Genomic DNA, 16,770 nt, shown 5'->3' with positions numbered 1-16,770 from the left:
GCTGCCCCGGGTTTGCTGGACAGGCCTGGACAGGCTGTGCTCCTCAGTCCCCATCCCAGGGGGATCCAGAGCTGTAGGAGTGATGGGGGTAGGATGGTGGGGATGGATGGAGATGAGAGATCTCTGAGGCCAGGGCTGGAACTTGGGGTTTATTGCAAAGGGCCTGGGTGCAGGGCCCTGCTGGGAGCTGCCAGGCCCAAGAGAGGGAGATTGAGGTAAAGAGAGAGGTAAAGAGGGTGAGAGAGCAAGGTTCCTGTTACAATACAATAAATCTTCTGGTCGTGGAACTTGGGGTTTATTGCAAAGGGCCTGGGGGCAGGGGCCTTTTGGAACTTGGGGTTATTGCAGAGGGCCTGGGTGCAGGGCCCTGCTGGGAGCTGCAGCCACAGCTCAGAGCAGGCCCCAGACTAGAGAGGGGGAGAGAGGATGAGAGGGTGAGAGAGTAAAAGCGTAAGAGAGTAAAAGGGGTAAGAGAGTGAAGTTCCCGCTCCAATATAATAAATCATCTTCTGTGTTGGATATTCTAATTCTCACTAACCAATCTAGTACAACACACAAATCCTACAGCATTTCCATACAGCCTATAAGAATCATTACATTACCATACTGTGTTACATTTTAAACCCTAAAAACTCCTCTTTGGGCCCCTTCTGCCAAGCTGCAGGGTCTGCTCTGACCCTTGGGCCTGTCTGCAAGCAGAGGGTGTTGTTCCATCAAAAGGGGATCACCTTCAACTGGCCACACCATTGTTTTCCTGTTGTTCAGTGACTGAGGTATCCCAAAGCTTGTTTTCATTTCAATCTCGCTTATGGTTTCCACATTCTCAAAATCTTTTCCAGGCAATCTTATTGATAAGGCTTTCCTGCTTCATCTTCCCCAACACAGAGCAGCACCAGAGCTGTGGCTGTCACCCAGCTGGAGCCATTTAACCCAGCAACCCCACAGGGCTTCCAGGAAAAGGCACAGCCCAGCCTGGACACTTCAGACACCTTCTCCTGTCCCCACACTTGGCACCTGCTCCCTGAGGAACCACAGCTGGCAGAAAGCACACTCTGGGCCTGAGTGCTCTGCTGTGGAACAGCTCATCAATGACCTGCCTTGGACAGGCCAGAAATCTGTCTTGGTTTGGAAAGACAGGTATCTGCTAAGGAAGGCAGGAGCCTCCCCTGAAATGGAGAAAACGAACCCTCCCAATTGCTCTAAATTTTAAATTAAGGGGCTCTCAGGCAACAACAATTATGGGAGCAGGGAATAACAGTTCTTTAGTAGGGAAGAAAATAAAAGCATAAAATAAACAATGCAATAAACTAAACCAACACTGCCAGAGTCAGAACACAACCTGAGACCCTGTGGGCTGGCAGCAGTGCCGTTGGAATTGTGGCTCAGCCCTCCTGCAGTGTCAGGGGTGGTTCTGCCGGAGCAGGGGTCCTGTAAAAAGGATGGAGTGTTCCTCTGAAGATCCAGTGGAAGAGGAGCTGCTGTTCCTCTGGGAAATCCAGTGGAGAAGTGCCCAAGGAGGGCTGCACTCCCCAGGCTCCAGGCTGGTGACAGCCTGACACGGAGCAGGACGGAGCCTGCCCGCCCTGGCTGCCCTGAAGTCTGACACCAAGGGGGAATTTAACACTTCTGAGCTTTCATGGCTGCTTTAGTCACATTTGGAGAGGCTGAGGTTCAGCCAGACCTATGTAAACAGGTCACTGGTGCTGGATGATGTTGAAAGAGCAAAGTTGGATGGAGAGCTGTGATGTGGAACAGCCTCCCTCTGCAGGCCCAGCTGGTAGAGCCATCAGTGCACTGGTGTTCTCTAAAGAGTCCTCAAGGACCCCCAGAAACAGAACCCACAGCCCCTCCAGGCAATCTGGGTCAGTTTTACGTGCCTCACAAAGTGCTTTTCCTGGTTTCCTACCTGGGTCCTGATGGACTGAGCTTTACCCACCTCTTCACCTGAGCATCCTTTGATTATTCATGGGCTTCATTCCCAACAAAATGGAATTTAATGGCTGCTGACCTCGGGTGCAAGCAGATTAAACGAGGCAATGATTTGCCCAAGGCTAAGCAAAAGGTCCCAGTGGCAAGGCAGGAGTTTTATCTCCGGAGCCCCAGCCCAGCCCCGCGTCCCCAGGTGACATCCTGCTGCAGTTTATTACCAGGGAAAGTCACAGAGCAGCAGAGGGAGGATCACAGCGAGCTGCAGGAGCAAAACAAGCAGCAGCTCCTGCTGGCCTCGCTCCAAGCACACCACAGGCAAGTGGAGAGCCCCAGCTCCAAATTAAATGGGTCCCCAGGCAGTCCATTAAACAGAGCTGGTGCAGCAGAGCTCCTGGGCTGTGCCAGTGAGCACTGGTGTGATCCTGGCTGCATTCACACAGCAGGGCAGGACGTGGGGCATTGGGCACAGCTGCTGCTGGGGGGCTGAGTGCCCCCAAAACTGCCCTGGGTCACTCTCAGCCAGTGGGGCTGGGGGTGTGAGCATCTCTGGGCATGGTTGGTGCAGCTCCCTGACCCTCCAGAACGGGTTTATCTCCCTGTATCAGCACCAAGCTGGGTTTATCTCCTGGGATAAACACCCAGCCAGGTTTATCTCCCTGTATCAGCACCAAGCTGGGTTTATCTCCCAGGATCAGCACCTAGCAGGGTTTATCTCTCAGGATCAGCACCAACCTGTGTTTATCTCTCTGTATCAGCACCAACCCAGGTTTATCTCCCAGGATCAGCACCAAGCTGATCTGGGGTCAGGGGGCTCCCAGGGTGCCCCCAGCCTCATGGCCCGAGGTCCAAGCAAGGACCCCAAAGCCTGGAGCCACCTCCCCTCCATGCCACCATCAGCTGAACATCATCTCCTCTCCCAGAGCGTCGGGACCTCAATGTCTGCTTGAGAAAGTGGCTCCTTCACACTCGTGTGCTCCCTGCTCCTCTGCCCTGCTTTTCAATTTCAGAGCTCTGGCAGGTCTCTGATTAATTCAAGCCTGTTTAATAACCCTTCTGTTTAGATGAAACGAGCTGTCTTGTTTTCTTTATTTTGAACACTAACTCTCGTTTCTTTGCTAAGGATCTCTGTCACTTAAAAACTTCTCTGTCTCCAACCAAGCTGAGACTGAGATGGAGAAAGCAGCTGCTGACGTGCACGTCTGACATCAGCCACAAGGTCTGAGGCTAAAGAGGGGCTGGACACTTTGATGGATGAGATATCCCGAGCAAAACCAGGAACTCCACAAATGCCACAAACAGCAGCACTGTGGGGACCATGGGGGTGACAGGAGGGGAGATTTGGGAGCTGCAGCACCCACCCAGGAAGGGTCACCGTGTTTCTGCCTGTGGGGGTGGGAAATGTCCCATAAAAGCCCCTGGAAGCTGCTGGGGCCGTGTCCCACACTGTGCCCCTGGCGTGGCAATCGATTGGCCATGGGCTGCCGCAGCTGCTCCCAGCCCTGCACAACTGCCCTGGTTATTATTATCATTATAAGAATTACTGAGGCAGTTAGGAAAGCACCCACAGCCTCTCCCTGCTCTGTGGCACCTTCCCTTGTCCCCTGCTCTGCTGTCACATCCCCACCCCACAGCTGCTGAGGCCACTGCCCAGCCCGGCCCTTTCCCTGCCCATTCCAGAGCCCCAGGAGCAGCAGCAATTCCCAGGAATTCCCTCAGGACACCCTGGGCTGCTCCTGCCTCCCTGCAGCTCAAAGCTGCACTTGTCTGCAGAGCAACCGAGTCACTTCCTCCCACTCCTGCCTGTGGGACAGGCTCCAGCCCTGCCGGAAAACAATAAATCCTTCAGGATGTGCGAGGCCATAATTCACAGGGATGCAGCCAGGCTGGCTGCCCCGAGAGCCCTCAGCACCCCTGCATTCAGTTCTGCCCAGGGAGGTGTCCCAGCCCCATCCCAGCTGCCCCCAAATCCCCAGGACACTGCTTGGATGGAGCAGCAATGGGGTCACAGCACCAAGGTGGGTCAAGAACGGAGCACAAAAACTCTATAAAATGCACAGAAGATCCCACAGGGAGAGAAACCATAGCTAAGTTTGTGGCAGGGCTCCTTTGGCAAACCCAGGGACACATCACAAAAGGGGTTTCCTCCAAAAACACAACAAAACAACTCGTGAGGGCCAGGGCTGCACTCTCAGCTGGTTCAGTTTTATAAAACTCCCCTTTACAATCACAGACTGCTACTCCAGATCCCCAAAACATCCCTGCAGAGCTCGAGGACTGGGCAAAGCCAAAACTCAACAATTAGAGCCGTCTCTGTCCCAAAACCTGTGGAACTTCCACCAAAACCACCCAGCCATGCCTGGCCAAAAAGAACCTTGCAGATCTGAGGAAAATCAGTGATTTTGGAAAATCCAGGAGCACTCAGTGCTGCTCCCTTTGTCTTTTTCGAAGCAAAGACCAAGTGAGTTACATTAAGGATCACAAGACTTTGAAGCAAATGATCCCACACAGATGAGAACAAACGCAATGACAAGGAAATTAATGTGATATCCCCCTCAGTAACACGATGGCTAAAGCAGATAATCTGCCCAAGTGTCATGTTTATAATGGGAATTCACAGAGAATGAAGCAGGAATTCGCAGGCATGAACAAATGAGCCAATATTCTGTTTCTTCTCATGTTAAAATTCTGCAGTTTGGGATAAAAATACTGGGTTTTTTATAAATCTTGGGAGGAGAAGGAAATTTGACCGAAATTGTTTTGTTTCAAATAGATTTTTGCAGCTCAGAGGGTGTGGGAGCAGGTGAGCAGCCCAGTGCCCCGTGCCATAAGGACTCACCCCAGGAGACAATTCCTTTATAAAAGTCAATTCAATCTCATTTCAATGGCAGGATTGACACAGAGCTCCTTGGTGCAAGGCTGTGAGGCAGTGGATGGTTAAAATCCAACACATCCAGAAATGAAATCCCCCTCTGCAATGTCCCTGCAATTCCCCTCAGCCTGTCCCTCCTGAGCCCAAACCTCCCCGTGACCCAGCACCCTGGGCTGGGCCAATTCTTATCCTTTTTTTGTTGTTTTTAACCAAGTTACACAACCCCCTTGGAAGTCCTCACAAGAGCCTGTGCTGTTGTTTTCTCCGTGGGAGTTTGTTCTGGCACTGCTGAGCTGAGCCCAACCTCGGCCCAGGGAATTCATCCAGCGGGACCGACTTGTCCCTGTCACACAGAGCTTGTCCCTGCCACACAGAGCTTGTCCCTGGCACACAATTCCTGCCCTGAAAAGCAGAGTTACACAAGCCCTTGCAGCAGCACCTCATTGTGGCCCGGGGACACGCCAGGAGCTGCTGCCTCTGTCTCCCCTCGCGCCCCGCGAGTTTGGCCCCAGCTCCTCGGTTGCTGTGAGATCTTTAAAGGCAGTCTGGACCTGTCACCACTGAGCAGCCTCTGAACACAATTCCTGCTCCAGGAGGCTCCTCAGCTGCCAGTGGAGCCAAGCACTCCAGGAGAGGGCTGGGATTAACTCCTCGAGAGCTGCAAGGAAATCTCACAGAGGGACAGAGAGAAGCTGCGGTGCCCCTTGCTCTGCCGCAGCACCTCCCAGCCCAGCTCATTGCTCATTTCCATCCCAGCTCCAGCCCCACAAGGGATGATGCCTCTGGTGTTCAATTCACTTGGAAATCCACAGGGGCAGACAGCAGAGTCAGGGGTTTTGGAAGGTTTAAGGCAAACACAAGGTTCCTCATCCCAAGGTGGACTTTGAACAGCTCTCACTGCCAGTTTGCTTACTCTGGGTTTATCATGGAATTACAGAATGGTTTGGGTTGGAAGGGACCTGAAATCCCATCCGCTTCCCATCCCTTCCACTGTCCCAGGTTACTCCAAGCCCCATCCAACCTGGCCTTGGACACTCCCAGGAAGGGCCCTTTGAGGTCCTTTCCAACCCAGACCATTCCACAGTTCTGTTTTGACTTCAGGGCAGATTTCAGAGCTGTGAAATGGCATATTTGCAGCACAAGAATAACCAAGGCACTTAGGAAAGCTCCGGCACGCTCCCTTTTCCTCCCCACCTCTTCACACTTCCATTAAAAATCAAAAGGAAATTCGCAGGCTATTTTTTTTGTTGTTGTTCAAATAACATTCCAGGCTGTGACATAAGCCAGCAGAGACAGGAAATACGATCATGAGGGCAGAGCTCCATCCTCTGCTCCTGTCACTGCGACTTTTTGGGGACTTGGCAGATGAGTGAGCAGAGCAGACAGCCGGCGTGTTTTATGGAGTTGAACTGTAACATCCCTGTTCCTCAGCCAGCTCCCTGCTCCTCTGCTCTGACACCAATAAATCTGCCCAGCCGCGGGGAACAAAGCTCTTCACACGAGCTGCCCACACGTGAACCCCTCACATTGGGCTACCTGGGCAAGCACCCAGGCCCTGGCTCTGCTGTGGGTAAATGCTCCCCAAAAAATGGGAAAATGCCAATTTCAGAGCCATCACCTGGGGGTTGAACCCTGCCACCAACACACTCACAGTCACCACAGCTTTCCGAGTGCCAATTCCCAGAATCCCAGCCTCCCATCCTGATGGGAAATGGCCACTTTGGGCTGGAAGGAAACCCTGCCAAGGCAAACCCCAGAGCCCAGAAATCACCACACAAATCCAAACAACTCAAAGCCTCCTTTGAGTGCTGTCCAGGCATTAACCTCAAAAGCACAGACTCACTTTTTGGACGCTCATTCCCAGGTGAACAAAGCAAAGCAGGGAGACTCAGGAACAGCTGGAAAACACCTCCAGATTTGTGCCCTTCCCTCGCTGGGTGCCCAGTGCCCTCCAGCAGGGCCGGCACAGCGGGGATCACTGCGGGCTCTGGTGATGGCAGAGCAAGAACTGCCCATCAGGCTCCTGCAGGAATCTGTTCCCAGGCTGGAAGTGACAGGGGGAACTCCTTGCAGGCTGAGTCAGGGAGTGACGGGGCCGCGGTGGCTGCGCTTCCTCCGGCACAGCCGGCGCTGCCCGCGGCTTTCCTGTCCTCCTGATCCTCCCCAGGCAGGGAAACGGGGCTCCAGAGCCTGGCACGGCGGGGGTTAAACTGCTGGGCGGCAAATCCTGTGTCAGAGACACACGGGGGCTGCGGGACAATGAAAATGAGCAGTTTGGAGGAAAATGAGCAGTTTGGAGGAAAATGAGCAGTTTGCTCCAGCCTCTGCTGTACCAGCAGGAACGGCCTCGCCAAGGATGGTCACTCTCCCATCCACTGGCCCTTCAGCGGGAAAATGGGATTGGATTTGTCACAAACACCCCCCAGCATTGCCACTGCTGATCCACACACATGATTCCAGCCCAGGGCAGGTGGGAGGTGCTGGTCCAGCCCCGCCAGGTCACACAGAGGGGCAGGGGCTGCACCCACACTCAGCTCTCCCTGCCTGTGCCCCCTCTCCTGCTCACAGGGATTGTTCCTATAGAGACACCTCCTCTCTCCCCCCAGGCTCTGGCAGGGCTGTGACACGGGGATGGGCAGTGCTGGTGGCTGTCACACTCATGGGCAGAGCTCACATTGACCCACAGCACTGACAGTGCCTGGGGCAGCCAGGCCAGACCCTGCCCTTCCTGTCCAGCTCCAGCTGAGACATCGAGCTTGTGTTCCAGCCCTGAGCCCCCCAGAGCCCCCCTGAGCCCCTCAGAGCCCCTCAGAGCCCCTCAGAGCCCCCAGCTCCCAGCACAGCCCCTGGGGATGCAGCAGCAGCAGCGGGAGCAGCAGAGGTGAGGGGTCAGGGCAATATTTACTCAGACATCACCTTTCACTTTTATGAAGTGGGGAAACGGGGCTGGAGCAGGAAAAGGGCTGGGAGGGACGTTCCCTCCTGGGAAGCGGCTGTCACAGCAAACACGGAGCTGGCCCCAGAGAGCCAGGGGCCAGGACAGGGCCCTCCAAGCCCACACGGGGCTGGGAATGGCTCCAGGCTCCCTCTGGGAATGGGCAGGAGCCCTGCAGGAGCTGCCCAGGCATTCAGGAGCGCAGTGGGGTCATCCCTGGGCACTGAGGGCTTAGGAACTGGCAGGCACAGAGCGAGTTGGGATCGGCTGGACGACAGAACTTCCACAGGGAAAACTCTTGGATGAACCTTCTCCTTCAGCAAATGGGGAGATGGAGCTGAGTGTGCCCCTAGCAGGGAGCGGGGCAGGGGCAGTGCCAGGCAAGGAGGGCACAGCACAGCCCTGCCAGGGCCCTCCCAGGCTCACCCTCCCCGCGCCTTCAGAGATCATCTGGACTTTTCTATAACTCTGATGCCTTTTATCCCCAGCTCTGAATGCAATTTTAGCCTGGGCAAAGCAGGATTAAATTTTCATACTCGGATACATTTATCTCGCTTTTCACTCCCCCCTCGCAGGTCGATTTCAGGCAAACAGAAGCTGCGATTACGGGGAGAAACATGAGATGGAATCTCTCTGATAAGGAGGGAGGGCTCCTCTTTCCCAGCCCCCCATCCCTGGTTTATCCCGGTACCAGATCGGGATTTCCAGCCCTGCAGGGAGCACACAGCGCATCGGCTCCATCGCTCACACGTGTTGCACTCCTGTGCTTGGGGAAGTTGTTCTTCCTCGGGAAAGCTGCTGGAGCAGCCTCGCCCCACCCGGGCACAGGAGCCGCGGACACGGAGCGGGGACAGACGGACGCAGCCAGCCTGGGTCACCGGGAATGCCCGAAAAGCACCAAAATCCCCCCGTGCCCCGGCTCAGCTCCCCAGCCCTGCGCCCCATCGGCACCAGGCGCTGCTCCGCTCTTTGCTGGGCTTGTGCTCCGTTTTTAGCTGGATCCAGAGGATCCCCTCTAGTGGGATGAGCAGGAATTTCAAGCCCACATCCCACCCCAATTCCCGTGCTGGCTGTGGGTGCCGCGGGGAGCATCCTCAGGAGCTCCTCTCTGCCCCTTTTGCCATCTTCCCTTTGGAGCTGCAGCCAAAACCAGGCTGGGATGCGGATGCCAGGTGGGGAGAACCGGAGAAAAGAGAAATAAAGAAGATAAATCCCTCCACGGCCGCAAAAGGAGAGGATTTCCACCACAAAACACCTTTGGCAACACGGACCCGCTGTGTGCCCGCACTCAGGAGAGGTGGCAGGGCCACCCTGTGGCACAGCCACACGCGGGGACGCAGCCCAGCCCGAGTCCCTGCGGGCACATCCCGCAGTAAATCCGGTTATTTGCGCTGCAGGCAGCGCTGCCGCCCTGGATTCCCTTCGGCCCCCGCTGCGCTTTTCAGCCGCCGCTCCCCGGGCGCACCGGGCGCTCCCGGCCCCGCCGTGCCCACCCTGGAGCTGGCACCGCCCGAGGAGGTGCCGGGGATGCTCCGGGGGCACCGACACCGCCCCAGCCCCGAGGGGTCGGGAACACCTCGGTGCCCCCCGCCCTCCCCTTTGCTGTGGTGGCCGTGGCCTCCCAGCCAAGCTGGTTAAGAGATTAACACTCTAAAAACTACATTTACTCTAATTAGCCATGAAATCTTTGTAACTAAGTGAAAAAATGTTTCCCTTGAGGGATTTTTGTCCATTCATCACTGTTTGAATTGCCAGGGAGAGGGGGGGGGTGGGGTGGGGAAGAGAAAAGAGGGGGGACGGGAGGAAAAAAACCCCTCAGATGTAATGAATTAATAGCAGAGTGCCCCGGGGGAGCAGCGGCTCCTCCGCAGCACGGGCACCTCAAAGGGGGCTTTGCACGGCTCGCCGAGGGGACGCTGCTGAATTATTTGGAGTTAACAGACTGTAACAGCTCCGCTCCCGTTTGAGCCGGGCAGCCTGCACGGACAGACGGACAGACGGACGCTGTGCCCGGCCAGCTGCGTGCCCTGCAGACAGGCAGCACCAGCGGTGCCCCCAGTTCCTGTTGTACCGGCAAAAACATCCCGGAGTTAGGTGGGAGGGGAGGCAGAGACTCTTGCCACAACTTAGGCCCATAAATATTTCATATCGCTGGAAGAAGAACGATTATATTCCTGCCAGCACTTTTCTTGTGTATTTTAAATGTGTCACCGCCTTCTACTTTCTCCCCCGTTTGTGTTTCTTGTAACAGGCCCATGAAATAAAGATTAGCTGAATAATCAGGAGTGTTTAGAAATGTGAAGGGGCCTGTCTCAGGAGCACTGCATGCTCAGGTTCACCTTTTTTCCAGGTTTTTTTTCCGCTGTTTTTAAGGATGCCGGAGGCAGGAGGGGGAGCGCGGCTGTCGCAGGGCGGAGGCGAGGGGAGCGAGCCCGCCCTGCCCCGTCAGAAATGACAGGCTCGGAGCCGGGAGCAGCAGCGGGCACTCTGCCCCGTTACATATTTATCGTTCGGGCTGCAGAGGGGCCAATTAAAGCAGCTTGATCAGCGCCGTGTGCGAGCGGCCGCGGGTGTGCTGGAGAGGCGGGGTGAGAGGGGCAGGTGGGCACGCCGCTGTTGGGATGTGGGGCAGTCCCTTCTCCGAGAGCCACGAACCAGCAAAGGCATCCCTGCATCCCCAAGGTGTCCCTCGGTGAGCAAAGATACCCCTGCATCCCCGGGATATCCCTCTGTGAGCAAAAATACCCCTGCATCCCCGGGATATCCCTCGGTGAGCAAAGATACCCCTGCTCCACCAGGATCACCCCTCGGTGAACGAAGGTGCCCCTGCTCCACCAGGAGAGCATCCTTTAGTGAGCAAAGGACCTCTGCTCCTTCAGGATCATCCCTTGGTGAGCAAAGGTACCTCTGCTCCACCAGGAGAGCATCCATCAGTGAGCAAAGGTTTCCCTGCTCCCCCAGGATCATCCCTTGGTGAGCAAAAACACCCCTGCTCCCCCAGGAGAGCGTCCTTTAGTGAACAAAGGCGTCTCTTCACCCCCAGGATCACCCCTCAGTGACAAAGGTGCCCCTGCTCCTCGAGGATCATCCCTTGGTGAATAAAGGTGTGTCTGCACCTCCAGGACCACCCATCAGTTACAAAGGTCCCCCTGGTCCCCCAGGAGAGCATCCATCTAGGAGCAAACGTGCCCCTGCTCCATCAGTAGAGCATCCTTTAGTGAGTAAAGATGCCCCGCACCCCCAGGATCACCCCTCGGTGACACAGGTGTCCCGCACCCCCAGGATCACCCCTCGGTGACACAGGCTCCCCCGCACCCCCAGGATCACCCCTCGGTGACACAGGTGTCTCTGTACCCCCAGGATCACCCCTCGGTGACACAGGCACCCCTGCACCCCCAGGATCACCCCTCGGCGACACAGGTGTCCCCGCACCCCCAGGATCACCCCTCGGTGACACAGGCACCCCCGCACCCCCAGGATCACCCCTCGGTGACACAGGTGTCCCCGCACCCCCAGGATCACCCCTCGGTGACACAGGTGTCTCTGTACCCCCAGGATCACCCCTTGGTGACACAGGTGTCCCCGCACCCCCAGGATCACCCCTTGGTGACACAGGCACCCCTGCACCCCCAGGATCACCCCTCGGTGACACAGGTGTCCCCGCACCCCCAGGATCACCCCTCGGTGACACAGGCACCCCTGTACCCCCAGGATCACCCCTCGGTGACACAGGTGTCCCCGCACCCCCAGGATCACCCCTCGGTGACACAGGCACCCCCGCACCCCCAGGATCACCCCTCGGTGACACAGGTGTCCCCACACCCCCAGGATCACCCCTCGGTGACACAGGCACCCCTGTACCCCCAGGATCACCCCTCGGTGACACAGGCACCCCTGCACCCCCAGGATCACCCCTCGGTGACACAGGTGTCTCTGTACCCCCAGGATCACCCCTTGGTGACACAGGCACCCCTGCACCCCCAGGATCACCCCTCGGTGACACAGGTGTCCCCGCACCCCCAGGATCACCCCTCGGTGACACAGGTGTCCCCACACCCCCAGGATCACCCCTCGGTGACACAGGCACCCCTGTACCCCCAGGATCACCCCTCGGTGACACAGGTGTCCCCGCACCCCCAGGATCACCCCTCGGTGACACAGGTGTCCCCGCACCCCCGGCACAGCGTCACGCTGGCACCAGCAGCCAGCCCAGCTTCCCACCTTCAGCTCCTCACCACTCACGCAGTTTCTAAATATCGGCTTTGCTTTCTCTCCCGGTTCTGCTCCTCATCTCAGCTGCCCACGGCATGAGACACAGTCTGCACCTACATCTGCCCTAGCTTTTGGGCAACCTTTCCCAGGCATGCTCGAGACTCCCAAATTTAGCTGCAACAGGAGTTCCCTAAGTAAGTTCTGGAAAGCCTCGTGGCGGAGCCGGGCGGGAGCTGCCGGGAAGAGCCTGCAAATCGCACATTTATTTCCCCGAGACTCCGCCGCTCTGCCCGGCACGGCGCTCCAAATGTCATCTCCGTTTAGCTGCTCGGCGGCCAATTTGTCACATCCTAATGCAATTTGCAGAGGAGAGTTAAAGAGCGCGGGGCAGGAGCGGCGGCGCTGCCCTGCCCGGGTCCCCCAGCTCCGCTCCCGCGTCCAGCTGAGCTCCGGGAACGGAACGGGCTCGGGTTAACGGGGAACGAGGCACAGCTCGGCCGGGGCTGCTCCCGTCCTGTGGAGGGGTACGTGCAGGTCTCACACAGCATCAATACCTGCTTCCACCGACTCCTGAGCCGGGGGGACCCCGCGATTAATTACATCCAGCACCACCGTAAAGACAATGAGGAGTAAATTGGGTTAGTTTATCTTCTGGCAGCCAGCGCCGGGGATGTGGCTGGGAGAGTTGGGAGGGATGGCTGCCTTGGCTGATAAGGCGTTTCACAAGTGACACCGCTGGGTCACGTCCCTGGCTGCGAGCGCCGAGCTCCTCGAATCAAAGCTGCTTTATCTGCTCCCCTGCACCACCCCAAAGTGCCGCGTTTGAGCTCCGAGGGTCCTCAAAGTGACGACAAATGGCACAAGGACAGCAATAAAGACCCAAAAAAGAGCCCCATCGAGTTCTAAAGGATCTAACACCTCTGTGCTAAAGGTAAAAAGCCAAACATCTGTTCCGAGCATGGCACAGATTCTTGCGAGGCATCTGTCCCTCAGCTGCAAGTAGGTCACCTCATCTCACTTTAGCCACATTTATCAATGAAGCCACCCGGAGCAGGGGAGACAGGACCGCGTCCCCAGCTCAGCCCAGGTCTACCAAGCACACTGGAGCCACCAGCGAAGCATCAAGTGCCCAGCCAAGAGCAGGAGCAGCCTTTGAGCGGTGGTTTCGCACCATGGCACTCGGAGAACTTCACGTTCCCTCACCTCCGAGCCTCACTGCTGCTCTCAGACGCGCAGGGCATCTTTTCCTTCTGCCACTTACTATTCACCTCGCTTAAAATTAACCTATTGACTTTCTGATACCCCTTGGAACACAGATTAATTGAACATCACTCACTTCACCTCCAAGAACGCGCGGCTATTGGCCGCAGCGCGAACGGAGACAAAGCCGGGGGTGCCTGACCGTGCCAGGTTAAACGGAGGTCACGACGGCGAGGACAGCTCGCCCAGAGCAGCCCCGGCTGTCACCGACACCCTCCCGGCGGCTCCGGGGCTGCGGAAAGCGGGAGCATCACCCGGGAGTTGGGATTTCCCCCGGGAGCACAGGCGCGTTCGGTACCTGTCCCCTCATCGCCGCCCAAAAGGGTCTCCCGCGGGTTTCGGAAAGTTTTCGTGGGGATTTTGTGTCTTTTCCCCTAAGATTCAGGGCTGTTTTCCAGAAAGTGCCTCCCTGCTAACAGCAACTTTTCATGGGGATGAGTTTCTGCCGCTGCATCGGCTCCAGACCGTGACTGAGCGGTGCCGAGCGGCCGCAGAACGAGCGGGGAGGCGGCGATGTCTAACGGGAACGCGGAGCAGCGCGGGGAGGCAGCGGGAGATGGATTCCCGGGAACCGAGGGGCTCCTCCATCCCTTCCCCAGGCACCCCCGGCATCTCCGCGCAGCTCCACGGGCACCACCCCGCGCTCCGCAGCCCCGGTGCCACCCGCAGCCCCGGTGCCATCCGGCACGGCCGCGGCGATGCCGAGCCCGTCCCCGCATCCTCGGGCGGGGGATGCCCGCGGATCCCGCAGCCCGGCTCCGGGCGGCAGCCCCGCCACCCGCCGCCACTCACCGGCCCTGGGCGCTGCGCCGCTCCCGGCTCAGGGCGGGGGACGCCGGCGGCCCCCGGCACCGCGGAAATCAATCCGGGGCCGGGCGCCGCCGCTGCCCGCAGCCCCTCGGCCTCGCCCGGCGCGGCTCGGCTCGGCTCGGCTCAGCCCCGCCGGCCTCTCATCGCCTCCGCAGCCGCTGCCCGAGTGCGGCGAGCGCGGCTCCGCTCGCATCCGCCCGCCCCAGCCCGGGCGCGCTCCCCGCGCCGCGCCGGCCCCGCGCCCGGGCGCGCTCCCCGCGCCGCCCCCGCGCCGCCCCCGCGCAGGGTTAACCCTTCCGTGCCCGCCCGGGGGCCCCGCACCCCCTGCCCTCCTCACCTGCGCCCCCCGTCCCGCAGAGCGCGGCCCAGCCGGGCCCGGGAGCGGCTCCGCGCCGGAACAAAGCCCCGCAGCGGCCGGGCGGCCTCCCCGCGCCTCCCTCCCGGCACAGCTGTGCCCACAGGGCCCCGCGGCTGCCCCGCAGCTGTCCCGGCTCCACCTCGGGTGGGGGTGCAGGGAGCGGAACGGGGCTGTGGGGTCTGGGCCTGGCTCTGACCCCCTGAGCACCCCTCCGCTCCAGTTTGGGGGCAGGACCGGCACCTGAGCTCCCCATTCCTCAGTTTCCCCTCTCTGGAAGGGCTGGCAGCAGGAGCGGCACCTGAGGGCTCCATTCCTCAGTTTACCCTCTCTGGAAGGGCTGGCAGCAGGAGCAGCACCTGAGAGCTCCATTCCTCAGTTTCCCCTCTCTGGAAGGGCTGGCAGCAGGAGCGGCACCTGAGGGCTCCATTCCTCAGTTTACCCTCTCTGGAAGGGCTGGCAGCAGGAGCAGCACCTGAGAGCTCCATTCCTCAGTTTCCCCTCTCTGGAAGGGCTGGCAGCAGGAGCAGCACCTGAGAGCTCCATTCCTCAGTTTCCCCTCTCTGGAAGGGCTGGCAGCCTGGTTCTCTGCCAAGGCTGGGTCACCTGCAGCAGAGTGAGAGCTGGGCATGTGCTGCAATGGCCCTGAAGCCACCGAGCCCCACAGCTGCTGCCAAAAGCTGCCAGAACCCAACCACAGAGGCCTTGGGAACCAGAGAACCCAACCACGGAGACCACGGCTGTGAGCACCCACTGCTGGGAAGCAGAGATCCCCTCCTTAGCTTTGAGTGCTTCAGCCACGGAGCCACGACCTGGCCTCTCCTGCTGCCTTAGAAACACCTGGAAGCTGCAGGAGACCAAAGGGAGGAGCATCTCCCAACACCTCACACCCCACTGGTCACCTGCTGCAGCCCACAGGGGTTTGGGAACAGCTGGAGTCAAACACCTGGAGGGAAAGGCAGTGCCAGTGCCACAGCAGGACCCTGTGCTCCTCAAAGGCAGGAACACCACGGTGCAGCTGATCTGACCCAGCCAGGGCCATGGGAACGATTCTGAGCAGTGCAACTGGTGGAGGGGATCAATACCATGATGGATTGCTGCTTGCCAGCCCTTGTCATCGGGAATTTTTAAACCATTTTTCTATTACACACTGGGACAGTTGCGAGAGAAAAATCAGAGCCATCATCCAGGGCCTCTTCCACAACAAACCTGAGTGACAAAACCAGCCCAATGTTCTCTCACAGTTCTCCTCCAGCCCAGCCTGTGTCACCCTCTCTGCTGTCACCATGGCCACAGCAGTGGCCTTGCTGCATCTCCCTGCCTGGTAAACGTCAGCCAGACCCTGCAAGAGCAGTTTTGGGTGGAAAAGGACACGGTTGAGGTTGGATTTGTTGTTTGCCCCCTGTAGAGGATTCAAGAACCCCTAAAGGGAAGTCCAGCAGGGAATGCCTTGCATCCCAGTGTGCAGGTGCAGGTGCCACCCTTCTGCCCACGCCCAGGGTGAAAGGCACAGGTTGGTAGGTTGGTTGGTGCTCTCCCCATCCCAGCAGGGTCTCCATCATCTCAGCAGCCCCTGCAGAGCCCTCAGGGAGCAGAGGTTCTGCACAGCACAGCCCATCCCCATGGAAAGGGTCCCCTCATTGCAGCTCCATTGCTGAGGACTTTGGCAGTCTGGGGAGGTCCCCAGGCTGCAGCTGCTGAGCCTGGGAGAGGCAGCAGAAGGCACTCAGAGGATGGCAGCATTGGTTCCTGAGCAGGCTTTTCTCTCTCCCTCTCTGTTCCCAGCACAGCTCCTGTGCTGCATGTTCCCAGAAACGGAACCAAACCCCACAAACCCCATTGCAAACCCCACTGCAAACCCCACTGCAAACCCCATCCTGGGGGAATGCACATCCCAGCAATGCAGCCCCTGGTGCAGAGCCTCCCAGGGCAGGGCAGGGTGTCTCAGCATCCCTTCCTGTCCTCTCTGCAGGCCGTGTCTGCCTCCTGGTTGTTGTTCACTGATGGTCAGCGTGCTCCTGCATGCTGAGGCTGTTCCCAGCTAATTATTCTGGCTCTGCTGGGCTGGGGAGCACCGGAGGAAGCCCAGGAGCCCTGGATCACAATTTCTCTTTGTCTGTGCCTTTGATAACCGCCCTTGTGGGGTCACGGACCTGTGATGAGGAACCTTTCAGCGCTGCTGCCGCTGCCAGTGCGGGATCACGGCTTTGGCCATCGCCCGGGGCTCTGCATCCCTGCCAGGACCCAAACCTGCCTCTGCTCCACCTTTGCCATTCCCAGGGCAATCAAACAGAGCCATCCCTTCCCAGACAGCCCTGGCAGGGGAACAGAATGGGGAAAAGAGCCTTTTTTGCCTTTTTTGCCTTTTTTGCCTTTTCCCCCCGTTCCCGGCGGGTTTCG

At 58.3% G+C, this 16,770-nt stretch overlaps 1 protein-coding gene across 1 annotated transcript in view; it reads right to left on the bottom strand.

Annotated features, from left to right (window-relative positions):
- Positions 1-14,070, bottom strand: part of PLXNA2 (plexin A2) — a 129,459-nt gene extending 115,389 nt beyond the window's left edge. The window contains exon 1 of the mRNA XM_054293915.1: positions 13,998-14,070. The gene's annotated coding sequence lies outside the window, so the exon portion shown is untranslated. The remainder of the gene's footprint in view (positions 1-13,997) is intronic.
- Positions 14,071-16,770: the final 2,700 nt, after the last annotated feature.

The sequence above is a fragment of the Melozone crissalis genome, unplaced genomic scaffold (assembly GCF_028551555.1).
Source record: "Melozone crissalis strain CALT ecotype California unplaced genomic scaffold, PUWL_Pcris_2 ptg000198l_1, whole genome shotgun sequence".
NCBI classification, from domain to species: domain Eukaryota; kingdom Metazoa; phylum Chordata; class Aves; order Passeriformes; family Passerellidae; genus Melozone; species Melozone crissalis.
The sequence above is the reverse complement of the archived record's forward strand: the minus strand, read 5'-3'. Positions and strand labels throughout refer to the sequence as shown.